A 14,074-nucleotide genomic window follows, 5' to 3' on the forward strand; every position below is an offset into this window, starting at 1 on the left:
TCTGCGATATATTAGTTTTAATTACTTTTAAATTCTCCAATATGCCAAAATGACTGGAGTATTTTCGACAATAAAAGGACATCTATGAAATCATTTACATCGGTTCTGTCAGTGAATATAAAATAATGTATCTGTGATTTGTGTACTATTTGATTAAGTCCCCAATCCTGCAATGTTTAGCATTCATGTTTAGTAATTCTATAGTAATTTTTAGAGACCTCCATTAAATTTCTATCAAACTATTGATTTTGTGGCTAATAAATTCTATACATTTTTTCCATAAAGACTTGTACTTTGTTCCTCATCAATGCAATAGAAATAGGTTCAAATCAGAACACCAGATCTAACCCCCCACAAATTCTTAAGTGAGGCCAATCTCCATTAAAGGAATCCAAACAGGAAAACCAGATTTGAATGCTCTCAGGTCTAGTCCAAACTTCTTGATTCAGGCCCATCTCTAATGACAAGAACTGGTAGACTTTCTGACTGAACACAAACTACAAGTTGTATATAATTTTCATGTAATATTTCTGTCTCAAATTTTTGAGAAATATTTTATTTCTTATTTTCTTGGGTGTAATTAATGTTGTGATATCAATTAACAGCACTTAGCTGTGATAATTAATAATGGTTGGGAATAGTGCATGTCAATAGCTCAGTGCCCTGAAACTTCTTCAAAAAGTGCAGATTTGTAAATAGACATTTTGAAAATAGCTGTATCACAGTGGAATTGGATTAATTGACTCAGTAAATCTGACTAATCTGAACAATGTACTTTTTATTTGATTAGTTGTCTCATTAAAACAATCATGTCACTAGTTTATTTTCACAAGCAGCATTGATTCCTAGTTATAATCGTTTGTATATTCTTTTCTTTCCTTCCCTTTCTTGTCTCCAGAAAATGTGTACTCACCTTCTGTGTCTCTGGCATTTATACAACACAATCACTGTAGTATTTAGTTATGGCTCTATCGTACGTGATAGTTTTTTGCTCTGGCAAAACCTTATTGCATATTTCTGTGTTGTCTTGAGTGTTTTCTGAAATCAAACCATGCAAAATTAAATTATTGTATGAATTCAACCCTGCATTATTTGCATGCCCAAAATCTCAACTGATGTCATTGCAATTTAATGAATGAATGTACCATCAGGTCCTGTATGACTTTCTGTTGGTGAATGTTGCAGTGTGATCTAGTGGCTGGGACATTGGACTCAGGAGACGTAGGCTCTGTTATGGATTGGTTGGGAGACCTAAGGCAGGTCATTTCCCGTGTGTCTGTTCTGCCACCAGTAAAATGGGGACAATGATACTGACTTCCTGTGAAAGGTGTTTTGAGACCATTGCCTTATATAGCACTCACTGAATGCTGGGAGAAGTACTAAGGAGAAGAGCAAAGGGTATGTACCTGATACTCCTTTCCATAAGCAAATGTGTATAGAGTAGGTCAGTAGGTGCAGAGAATGGATATAGCTATGGTTCTGTCTCCCTACAAATACAGGCCAGCAAAGCTGGCCAAGCAAGAGTGGTGAGTCAGCTGTACCTCGGAAGAGGTGGAGTAACTTACTCCCTCCTCCAGAGCAAGTTAGGGGATTGGGGAAGAGTTCTGAATTATAGTTCTTTGATGATGCTGAAGCTAAGTATCATAGCTAAGCGTGAAGGCTTGCTCTGAGTTGGGGGTCTTGAGTTATTGTTTTTGTTAGCTATTACAATCCATTTACTATTGTAAAATGATTTTTACTGTACCCAATATTCTATTAGATGATTTATGAATCAAATGGAAAAAATGAAATGCCCACATACAAGAAATAAATTTACATATAATTAGTAACTCAGGTTTTTTTGAAGTTGTCAAAGCATTTGTTCATTTTGTAAAGAATCTGTAGTAATACTTAGTATAATATCAGTACATTAAGTAACAATTGTGCAGTATTATTTTGACTATTATTTTTATTGAGGTAGTCAGCTACTTTAAAATGTTAAGAAATTACTAATTAATTCAAATTTTCCCATAAAGTTAAAACTAAGTAAGCCAGATACTTAATATTGTGATGAAGTTCCTCCTCTACCTTGGTGGGTCCTGTGCTTATTGGTAGATTTGCTCACCTCAGTGATCTTCCTCACAGTCTGGGTCAACTCCTCCTGTGTCTGATCAGGAGTTGGGAGGTTTGGGGGGAACCCGGGCCTGCCTCCTGTAACAGCTGCATGACAGCTACAACTCCCTGGGCTACTTCCCCATGGCCTCCTCCCAACACCTTCTTTATCCTCACCACAGGACCTTCCTCCTGGTGTCTGATAACGCTTGTACTCCTTAGTCCTCCAGCAGCACACCCTCTCACTCTCAGCTTCTTGTGCCTCTTGCTCCCAGCTCCTCACACACACATCACAAACTGGAGTGAGCTCCTTTTTAAACCCAGGTGCCCTAATTAGCCTGCCTTGATTGGCTGCAGGTGTTCTAATCAGCCTGTCTGCCTTAATTAGTTCTAGCAGGTTCCTGATTACTCTAGTGCAGCCCCTCTCTGGTCACTCAGGGAACAGAAACCTCTTTCTCCAGTGGCCAGAAGCTCTCCCTTTGCCTTCTCTGCTGTAGAGAGTAGGAGGAAGAGGGCTGCTGCTGCTGTTGCTGTTCCTGCTGGGCCCTCGCTGCTGCTGCTGCTACTGCTCCGGCTGCTCCCCTGGCTGGGCTGGACACCACCACCCACCCCCTTTCTCTGCTACCTGCTTGCTGGATGGCTAGTGGATTCCCCCCCACCGCCCAGTTGCTGCTGTTACTCCACCTACAGCCCCTTGGGGGGGGGGGGCTGCTGGCCTGCTCCCCGGAGGAGGGGAGTGAGGGACCCCAGCTCCAGCCCTTATTGCTGAGGGATCCACCACCGCCATCTTCTGAGCGGGGTCCCTCCTGCCTGGCCACCAGACCACCGCCTGGAGCTGCTGGAGCTACTGTGTCTGCTACTGGGAAGCTGCTGGAGCCCCGAGGAGGAGGAGGAGAAGGAGAGGACCGCCTGCTGCTGGAGGACCACGTGGAGACTCTGAAGACCACCGTGGAGGGGGCACTAAAGGACTGAGTATTTTTTGGACTCTGCTCTTGTGGTGGGGGTTTGGACTGTGTCTGTTGGGACACCGGGGGTGTGGCGTGGAGCCCGCCCCTGGTCCATCCGTGTCCCCCTTCGCCCCCACCACCATTGATGCCCCCTCCACCACCCCCGCTGGCTGTTTTCCTTCTGCTTTGGCCTCCTGCCTCTGGGACTGAGCTGCTCACCTGGCTTGCCATGCCCACTTCCACCATTTGGGCCTGCAACAGCAGCAGCCACCACTGACTTTTTGCACAAGTGCCCATGGGCGCACCCCCCACCCCCACCCCTTTGGCCTGGTCCCCTCTCCTTTGCCATATTTGTTTGCCCTACCCATTTCCCTCTGCGGCCCTGCTTGTCCTGCCCCAGCCCTGCAGCTAGCCCCGTGGTCCCTCTGCCCCGTTCCTAGCTCGACCTTCCCCCCCCCCCCAGCCCTGTGATCCCCCAGCCCTGATTGGTCCCTCCCCTCGTGCGCCCATGCCCCCTCCCATGCGCTTGTGCCCTTCCCCCTTTTGAGTTTGCCCTTGTTCACTGCACCCCCATGCTGTTAGCCCCCCTCATCCCCTAGTGCAACTAGAGGAGCCGGAATTCCCCCCTGGGTTGGTGGCCTGCCCTCCTCCCGCCCCTGGGTCCTTGATTGCTCCCCTCACCCCTTTAGCCTTCCCTTTCTGGCACCCTCCTCGCCTGCCTGCAGCCTAGCGGGGAGGGGTGATTGCCGCCTCTTCTTCCCCTCCCCTCGCTGTTTGTCCCCCTCCCTGCTCTCGTTATGGCGGGGGACGCGGCGGGGGAGACCCCTTGTGATGCTCCCTCCGCCCCTCCTCTAGAAGCCCCCATGTCCATTCCCTGAGCCACTACCTCGACCGCCGCTGCCAGTCTATCTGTCACCGCCCCTGCTGGGGCACCTGCAGCGGCAAGTGCCAGGGAGACGTCCGCTGCTGCCACGTCCCTCGCCCCTTCCGATACGGGGGGAGCCCCCCCAGCCGGTGGGAAAGGTCGGGGTGGGAAGAAGGGTAAGAGCCCCGCTAAAAAGACCAAGCCCTCCATGGCGGGGACTACCCCCACTGCCGCGGCCCCGCTACCGGCCACGGCATCCCTCCCCGCTGTTCCCTCTACCAGCTCTGAGGGTGTCCCTCCCCCGGCCCCCAGGGCATATGCCCAAGTGGCGGTGGCCCCCCCGCCTGCCGCTGCTTCTCCAACTGCCGCTTCCTCTACCGTCTATAGCGGCCAGGGCCCCTTCCCCACCTTGACCAGGAGGCATGGCGTCCGTTGCCTCTTGGTGCCCACCTCGCCCCACGTGGAGACCTACGTGCGGGCGTTGGCGAGGGTGGTGGAGCCCGCGGCCATCGTGGCGGCCTCCAAGATGTACGGGAAGGTGGTCTTCTTCCTGGCGTCGGAGGCCGCCGCCCAGGAGGCGGTAGAGACGGGTCTGGCGGTGGGGGGCGTGTTTGTGCCCCTTGAGCCCTTGGAAGACCTGGGGGTCCGCTTGATCCTGACCTCCGTCCCTCCCTTCCTGCCCAATGCCGCCCTGCTGCCCGCCCTTCCTGCCCTGGGGCGCCCTATCTCCGTCATCAGCCCTCTCCCGTTGGGCTGCAAGGACCCCGCCCTCCGTCACGTCCTCTCGTTCCGCCGGCAAGTGCAGCTTCAACTGCCGCCGGCGGCGCGTGACGCAGAGGCGCTCGAGGGGTCCTTTGTGGTCCCCTACCAGGGAGCCCGCTACCAGGTGCATTATTCAACGGGGGAGGCCCGGTGCTACCTCTGCTGGGCGATGGGGCACGTCCGGAGGGACTGCCCCTTGGCCCGGCACGGAGGAGCGTCCGAGCCCCCCGAACCCCGGCAAAGCACTGGCCCTGTCACCGCCAGTGCCCCTGGCTGCCTGGCACCTGAACCTACCCCTCCTCCTTCTCAGTCCACCACTGTGGAGGTGGGTGTGGCGGAGATACCGCAGGGCATGGGAGAGGGCCCGCCCCAGGGAGACACCTCCATTGCTTCCCCGAGTCTCTGAGCCATCGCCCTTGCCCCCAGACCTGACCCCTGTTAGCCAGCCCCCAGATGATGCCATGGAGGGCTGGTCCTTAGTGCAGGGGAAGCGGGGCAAGCGGAAGGCTCAGGCCCCATTACATCTTTCGGATTTGGATACCCCCCGGAAGAGCAGGAAAGGGGTCTCTGACGACGAGCCTTCCGCCTTGCCCCCTGACGACGCCCGTTTTGTGGTGCCGGCTGGGCATGACGTGGCAGCACCGGACGGTGACGTTGCCCCTCCTCCGGGGTCCCTTCCCGAGGGAGCTCCCAAGGAAGCCCCTCTTGCCCCCTTGCCATCCGAAGCCCCCACGAGCGCTGAGGTGGGCGTCGCTTCGGGTGTTGGCGGGGAGGGCCCCGGGGTGGCGGACGGCGATCTCCCTCCATCTATGAGGAGATCGAGGCTCTGTGTCTGACCCCAGTTACGCAGGGGGAGGACGGCCCTTTGCTAGCAGGCCTCGATCTGAGCAACCTCACCTCGGTCCCCCTGTCCCCGGGTTCCCTACCCCTGACTGATGCTTCTGCTCCCGCCTCCGAGGGTCCCCTGGGGTCTTCCATCAGCCCGGCTGCAGGTGGCACCTCACTGACGGCCGCTGAGCCCATTGAGGCGACGGCTGGTGCCTCGCTACCCGGACCCGGTTCCCAGGGGGAGTCCCTCTTGGGTGTGGGCCAACCGACCCCTGGCCCCACCCTTGTCCCCTCCACCTCGCGTGATGCCATTGCCGCCCATGGGGATACTCCCCAGGGCACGGCTTTAGTTATTTTTCCCTGCCCTGACCCATCAGGGGCTGCTGTTCTCCTTCCGCTGCCCCCTGTTGAACTGGGGAGCGGGGCGGACCGCGTGGTGTCGGCCCATCGGACGCCACGTTGAGGGTCTGCCCCCTGCCTGCCCGCCTCGGTGGGCCACAGGGCTGTGACGGGGGCCCCGCTGGGGGACGGTCATCGATCCGTTACCCTGCCCCCCCATGTGCTGAGGGAGGAGCTGCGGGAGTTCCTTGAGGACGTCCGTGGCTCCCGTAACAAAGTCCAACTTGCGCTCCAGCGGTGGGGGGATTTCCATCTGATCCTCCGGGCCGCAAAGGCCCTCATGGGGGAGGGTAAGGGGACCGGGAAGCAGGCCGCTGCGGCCTACCGGCGGGTCTGCCTCTTCCGTGACTCTCTACTCACCCACGGGTTTGGTCATGGTTTGCTGCGCGGCCCGACGGAGGCCGTGGGCGTGTCTGCCGGTGAGGATCCCCCCCAGTACTCCTCATGGCGCCGATCATCTTTGCCACTTTGAACGCCCGGGGCTGTAGGATGGGTCTCCGCAGGAGCCAGGTGCTCTCCTTCCTTCGGGACGGGGGGTACTCTGTGGTTTTCCTGCAGGAGACCCATACGGATCCGGCCGCTGAAGCTAGCTGGCGGCTGGAGTGGGGGGACAGGGTCTACTTTAGCCACCTCTCGGTTCGCTCGGCAGGGGTGGCGACCCTGTTCTCCCCCGACCTACGGCCCGAGGTGCTGGGGGTCGTCGAGGCTGTGCTGGGTTGCCTGCTGCACCTCCGGGTCTGCATGGAGGGGCTTGTGATTAATCTCGTCAACGTCTACGCCCCGACATCGGGCCCGGAGAGGTTGCGTTTTTATCAGCAGGCGTCCGCCTTCCTCGGCTCCCTGGATCCTCGTGAGTGCCTGGTCCTGGGCGGGGACTTTAACACCACCCTCGAGGAACGGGACTGCTCGGGGACCGAGCAGTGCCCGGCCGCCGCAGACGTCCTCCAGGAGATCGTCGAACGGCACTTCCTGGTGGACGCCTGGTGCGACCACCACCCGGACGACGTCTTGACGTTCACCTTCGTCTGGGTGGAGGCCCATCGGTCACGCCACTCCCGGCTGGACCGCATTTACCTGTCACGTTTCCACCTTTCACGTGCCCACTCCTCCAGCGTTCGGCCGGCCCCCTTTTCGGATCACCACCTTGCCATCGTGACGGCCTCTCTCTGTGCGGAGAGGCCGGGGCCGGCCTACTGGCACTTTAATAATAGTTTGCTGGAGGACGTGGGCTTCGTGGCGTCCTTCCGGGAGTTCTGGCTGGCCTGGTGAGGGCAGAGGCGCGCCTTTCCCTCGGCGCGGCGATGGTGGGACCTGGGAAGGTGCGCGCCCGGCTCTTCTGCCGCGACTACACCCGGGGCGCCAGCCGACGGAGGGATGCGGCGATAGAGCAGTTGGAACGGGAGGTTTTGAAGCTGGAGAGGCGTCTGGCCGCCAGCCCCGAGGATCCATCCCTCTGCGGAGCGTGCCAGGAGAAGCGGGAGGAGCTCCGGGCCCTCGAGGATCATAGAGCCCGGGGTGCCTTTGTTCGATCCCGCATCCACCTCCTTCGGGAGATAGATCGCGGCTCCCGCTTCTTCTACGCCCTGGAGAAAAGGAGGGGGGCCATAAAGCACGTCACCTGCCTCCTGGCGGAGGACGGCACCCCCCTCATGGATCCGGCGGAGATATGCGGGAGGGCCAGGGCCTTCTACGCGGCTCTTTTCTCACCGGATCTGACCGATCCTGACGCTTGCAGAGTGCTCTGGGACGAACTCCCGATGGTCAGCGCGGGCGACCGGGACCGGCTAGAGCTGCCTCTCACTCTGGCCGAGTTCTCGGAAGCCCTCCGCGTGTTCTGGGACGTCATCGGCCTGGACCTAGTTACCATCTGGGCCGAGTCTTTGCGAGGCGGGGTCCTCCCTCTCTCATGCAGGCGAGCTGTGCTCGCCTTACTGCCAAAGAGGGGGGACCTCCGCGATTTATGGAATTGGCGTCCCATCTCGCTCCTCAGCACGGACAACAAAATCGTTGCGAAGGCCATCTCGATGCGGCTAGGGTCCGTGCTGGTGGACGTGGTCCACCCGGACCAGACCTACACTGTCTCGGGCCGCACGATCTTTGATAACTTGTATCTGGTCCGGGACCTTCTGGAAGTAGGGTGTAGGGATGGTCTGTCGTTCGCCCTCTTGTCCCTGGATCAGGAGAAGGCGTTAGACAGGGTGGACCACGGGTATCTCCTGGGCACTCTGCAAGCGTTCGGCTTCGGACCCCAGTTTGTGGGTTTTCTGCAGGTGCTGTACGCTTCCGCGGAGTGTCTGGTCAGGCTCAACTGGACCCTGACCGAGCCGGTCAGCTTCGGGCGAGGAGTACGGCGGGGGTGTCCCCTCTCGGGTCAGCTGTACGCTCTGGCGATCGAGCCCTTCCTCTGTCTCCTCTGTCGGAGGTTGACGGGGTTGGTGCTCCGGGAGCCGGAGCTGCGGCTGGTCCTGTCGGCGTACGCCGATGATGTGCTCCTCGTGGTCCAGGACCCGGGCGACTTGGTGCGGGTGGAGGCTTGCCAGGCCATTTATTCGGCGGCCTCCTCCGTCCGGGTCAACTGGGTCAAGAGCTCTGGCCTGGTGGTCGGGGACGGATGGCAGGCGAGCTCCATCCCACCTGCGCTTCAGGCCATACGGTGGAGCGCGGGTCCGCTGATCTATCTCGGCGTTTACCTTTCTGCCACGCATCCGTCTCCGCCGGAGAACTGGCATGGTTTAGAGGGCGGGGTGAGGGCGCGGCTCCGGAAATGGCCAGGACTACTCCGGTGCCTCTCTCTCCGAGGGAGGGCGCTGGTGCTGAATCAATTAGTCCTGTCCATGCTCTGGTACCGGCTCAACACCCTGGTCCCGACCCCAGATTTCCTGGCCAACCTCCGGATGGCGGTTCTGGAGTTCTTTTGGCCAGGAACGCACTGGGTCTCCGCAGGGGTCCTTCACCTGCCCCTGGAGGAGGGGGGGCAGGGCCTGCAGTGCCTCCTCACTCAGTTCCGCGTCTTCCGCCTCCAGGCCCTGCAGAGGCTCCTGTATGGTGTGGGTAGTCCGGCGTGGAGCGTATTGGTGCACGCCTCCTCCGCCGCTTCCGAGGGCACCGATACGACCGGCAGCTCCTTTATCTCGATCCGAGGGGCCTTCCGCGAGACCTCTCTGGGCTGCCGGTCTTCTACCAAGACCTCCTCCGGACCTGGAAGCTCTTTTCAACAACCAGGTCCGTGGTGGCCACCGTGGGGGTCGATCTCCTTGTGGAGCCCCTGCTGCACAACCCCCAGCTCCGTGTGCAGGTGGCGGAGTCCCCCCGCGGTGCGCCAGAGGCTGGTCTTGGCAGGAGTCACCAGGGTTGGAGACCTCCTGGACTACGACTGGAGAGACTGGCTGGATCCCCTGACGCTTGCTCAGCGCATGGGGCTCTCCAGCCCTCGTACCCCCCGGTGCGTACTTCAGGAGGTGAAGGCCACTTTACTGCCCGCTGCTCGGGTTTACCTCGACCGGGTCCTGCGAGAGGGCACGCCCCGCCCACCTTCCACCCCGGGCCCCATGGACCTTTTTATCGGGCCCCTGCCCCATGGACCCAATCACTCCCCTCGCCCTTTCACTGTGAGCCAGCTGCCCGATCTGCAGCCGGTTGTGTTCCAGACCGCGTCAAGAAAACATCTGTACACGCTCGTGCTCCACACGCTTCACTACCTCACCCTCGCATCCCGCCCCCGATACGAAATGGCAGGACCTCCTGCTACCTCTTGAGGGTGAGGAGCCCCGGTGGGCCAGCTTGTATTCTGCCCTAGTCCCGAGGCCCGCCGGGGATGTCAGTTGGCGGCTTCTTCACGGGGCCGTGAGCACGGGCGTGTACTTGGCACAGTTAACCCCTGTCCCCAACACCTGCCCCTTTTGCAGCGTGAAGGAGACCCTGGTGCATGTTTATTTAGAGTGCGCCAGGTTGCAGCCCCTGTTCTGGCTCCTCTTGGATCTCCTATTGCGTTTTTGGTTGCACTTTTCCCCTCACCTGTTTATCTATACACTCCCCATCCGTGGCCCCACAAAGTTGCGGGATCTTCTTATCAGCCTCCTCTTGGCCCTGGCCAAACTGGCCATTTATAAAATCAGGGAGAGGAGGTTGGCTGACGGGATTTCCTGCGACTGTGGGGCCTATTTCCACTCCTCTGTCCGTTCACGCATCCGGGCAGAGTTCCTCTGGGCGGCGTCCACTGGCTCCCTTGATGCCTTCCAGGAGCAGTGGGCGTTGTCTGGGGTTCTCTGCTCGGTGTCCCCATCAGGTTCCCTTCGTTTAGCCCTATGACCTCGCTCCCGATCCTGGTTTTTTTCATTGGTTGTCCCACGTACTTAGTTAGTATCCCAGACCTGTGGATCCTCCCCTTAGGCTGAGGGGAGGTCCTTTAGCAGTGGGCGGGCTTCGCCTGCCCACTTCCTGGATACTAATAGGACCAGACTCCTGTACCCCACTAGTCTGGATCTGTCACAATATGTAATACAAATTATTACAAATTACTTAGAATTATTCTTTTACTTTCATAAGAAATTAAACTACTAATTTAAAATAATTAATTTGCTTTGGTAAAAGGCTTCATATTCAAGAATAATTACTGCATAATATAACATATGAGGGTCAGAAACACAAAACCAGTCAGAGCATTTACAAAGCAGCACCATAAAATACACTGTGAAACTTGTATTACAACCTTATGAGTAACCAACAGAAGCTTCAACTTAATTGGGCTCTAGCAGTAGAAACTGACTTCTCCATTAAGCAATCTCATTACAGTTACAGTCACTGACCTACTTTTCAGTTCTTTGATGGAAGCTGTTATAAATACTTTCTAGAATCCCAACACATAATAATGGCAGCATTTTGTGAGCAATAAATTGTGTTAGAACCGTCTGTAACTGTGTGCAAGGAAACATCCAGGATTCATAGTTCAAGGTGGATTTTTCACTTTTCCCAAGTTTTATACAAAACCATGTCATGTGTGAGATCAGTTTTGGCTGTAGAATTTGTAAGTTCATCTGGGGAATCTAAGGAGGAGAATCCTAAAAATTAGCTATAGTACTCAGGGATGGCCATGGTTTATGAATACATTAGCCACCCATAAGACAGTTATCTGCAACCACTATACAAGTATGGGACCAGAGAGGGAAAGGAATGAAAGGAACAAGTGCTAGAAGAAAACAGTTGGAAGCACCGGAGGGAGAAAATGGGAACATTTGCAGGACCATGGAAGTATCTACTGGGTGAAAAAAAAGTGTTCCTTGTTAGGTCCCTCTTGTTGACTGTTCTTGGTGCTATTTAGGTGCCCAGCTTTCTTATAACTGGTCCCCTTCAATTTGCCTACAATTAGATCAATCTATAAAATCTTAATCTAAATTGTGTCTATCAGTCCTTGAACTCCAGGGCTTGCAGTCTTGTTTTGTATCCTTGTCAGTTTCTTACAGGCAGCCTGGCAGGGAGCTATTGCCCCTCTGCTGTCCCAGACATTTTCTGCTTTCTTTTTCCTCTCTGTTCTCCCTGTTTTGTAGCCGAGCTTGTTTTCCTTTATTGGTCCCAGCTGTGGGTGCATGCCCATATGGTTGACAGTTCTGGCAGCTGTGTGGGGGTGTGGTCACCTGATTGCCTCTCTCCTCTTCCTAGGATGAGTATGGGGTTTGTAAGCCCCATTACAGTCCCTCATATCTGGATCAGCATCCCCCCACTTTGTTTCATTTTTAGAGTCTCTGACTAGCCTTAGGTCTATGCAACACATATAGATGTGTAGAACTCAATGCAGACACCCCTTCCCAAGCCACAGTGCTATCCCTGATTTCTGACCCTGGCCTAGCACCTGCAGGAGGTGGTCTTCGATAGTTGCATTTCAGCTGCAGCTCCTGGGTTCACAGTTCAGCCTGCTCCCTTCATCTTACAGAACTCTCAAAGAAAAGTCCGTTTTTTAACATCATCACAGAAGAAATTATTATTTCACCAATCACACATATTAAATAAAGGATGGACATAGGTGCCAGCTTCCAATTGTCCCGGTCAGCCCCATTCCCCACCTCACCTCGTCCTCCAAGCCCCGACCCCGCTCTTCTCGCCCCTGCTCTGCCCCTAGCTCTACCCCTACTCCACCATTCCCCCAATACCCCCCTCGCCCCCCCCCGCTCTCTGCCTCTTTCCGCTCCCTCCCTGAGTGTGCCCCATCCCTGCTCCTTCCCCTCCCTCCCAGAGCCTCCTGCATGCCGCAAAACAGCTCATCGCAGCAGCCGGGAAGTGCTGGGCGAGATGGGAAGGAATTGATCGGCGGGGCAGCTGGCAGGAGGCGCTGGGGGGAGGATGGAGCTTGGCTACCGGTGGGTACTAAGCACCCACTAATATTTTAGAGTTGGTGCCTATGAGGATGGCCCAGGATGAGAAGTTGCTGCCTATTTGGGCCGTCTTTCAGAGCTGCATCTTTATCTCAACCACAGGTCAAAGGCATCTCTCACTCCACCATGGCCCTCTATTACTTTTCCACATCCAGGTGGCTGATTGTAAAGTCTTAGACAGCCTTTATGCTTGTGGCAGCAGCTCATTCCACTCCACAGTGATATTCTGTTGCTGCTGCTATTGCCTGAATGCCACAGTTTGGCACTAGCAGCTCGCCTGCCAGCTGAGAAATGCAACTTACTCCCTGATGCATGGTTGGTCAAGATTAATCTTTCAGAGGTTTTCTTAACTTTTTATGCTTTTTGTGGGATTTTTTACTACAAAGCTTTAATGATAAAAGACAAGGTAGCAAAAATGATAATGATGCAAGTTGGACTAAAAACACAAAAAGAAACAACAGGAAAACAAAAATCTCCTTTGTTATAACCCTATTTCTCAATATAATGCAGCATAGTCTGTAATGTATGTGTTAACAATTTCCATTTCCCACTCCACTGGATGGACTCACCCACTAAATTTACTCAAGGTCTATTCCTAAGCAGGTGATTTGAAAAAGATATTCATGCTACTAGTCCTTAGAAAAGCATGAATGCAACTAAAATTTTTTTGTAGTTCAACTCTTATTTGTTTTGCTTTTCATCCTTCAATGTGACAGTTTCTTACCTTTTTAATAAAATCTGATTATAGTGTTACACTTAAGGAGTTCTGACATTAGTAAGTAGTCATCTCCTGGTAAAATAAATCTGTTCAGTCATTAGTACTATCTGCATGACAAAAGGAAAACTTATTTCTAATACACAGTATTTACATGATCTTTATCACTTGTAACTGTTACTGAAGAACTATCAATTAAGCATATGCTTCAGAATAACACCCAGGAGAGAGTTTCTTCTGCAAACTTGTTTAACCTTTTATTTTTGCTGACAGTTTGGAATTTATTACTTTAAAAGAGTTCGAGCACCTGGTCTGTGATTTTATTAGTTGATATGTAATGCCGGTGCGGGCGGGGGGAATGATTAGAACAAGAACTATAGTTCTTTAAAAGGGGTTGTTCTAGGATGGTTTAACTGCAATTTAACTAACATTATTCTGGCTTCCCAAGTTTAACCTCTCAGCCTAAGATATCTGATTAAGTGATAGCTGCAGATGGAAAATATACATCTAATAGTTGTTCCGTTCCTCCCACCCTCCAAGAAAGGAGATAATATAAAACATATTTAAATGAAAATGTGATAATGTCCCTTTAAAGCTGTCCTTTAAAAAATATTCTTAAACAGTCTAATAATAACTAATCCAGAAATCTTCTCTACAGGTAAATATTTTACAAACCTGTCCCAGTAGACTTTTTATCTCAGTTTTGAGCTGTAGCACTTTTAATTATTTCATCATTGGATCCCTTACCCTCTACCCTGCTTCTCTGCCACACTTTAACATCACTGTACAAATATTAAACTTTAACACCACTGTAAAAATATTAAAACAAATGTTTTTGTAATTTCAAACATTTATAATAGGTTGAGAGCACAACTGATTTCACTCAGACATGTCACATATTAATGTCACAGACTAATTGGTCCTGATCCTACAAAGGCCTACACACATGCTAACCTTTATGCATCAGTGGAATTGCTCACAGTGCCTAAAGTTAAGCAGTATATACCGTAAGTCTTTGTATGATCAGGACCTTCAAATCTAGCCCATCTCATAGATAAAGCTAATGCCTTAATTAACTATATAACAATCTGATTAATAGTAC

The sequence above is a fragment of the Mauremys reevesii genome, linkage group 2 (genome assembly GCF_016161935.1).
Source record: "Mauremys reevesii isolate NIE-2019 linkage group 2, ASM1616193v1, whole genome shotgun sequence".
NCBI lineage: Eukaryota > Metazoa > Chordata > Testudines > Geoemydidae > Mauremys > Mauremys reevesii.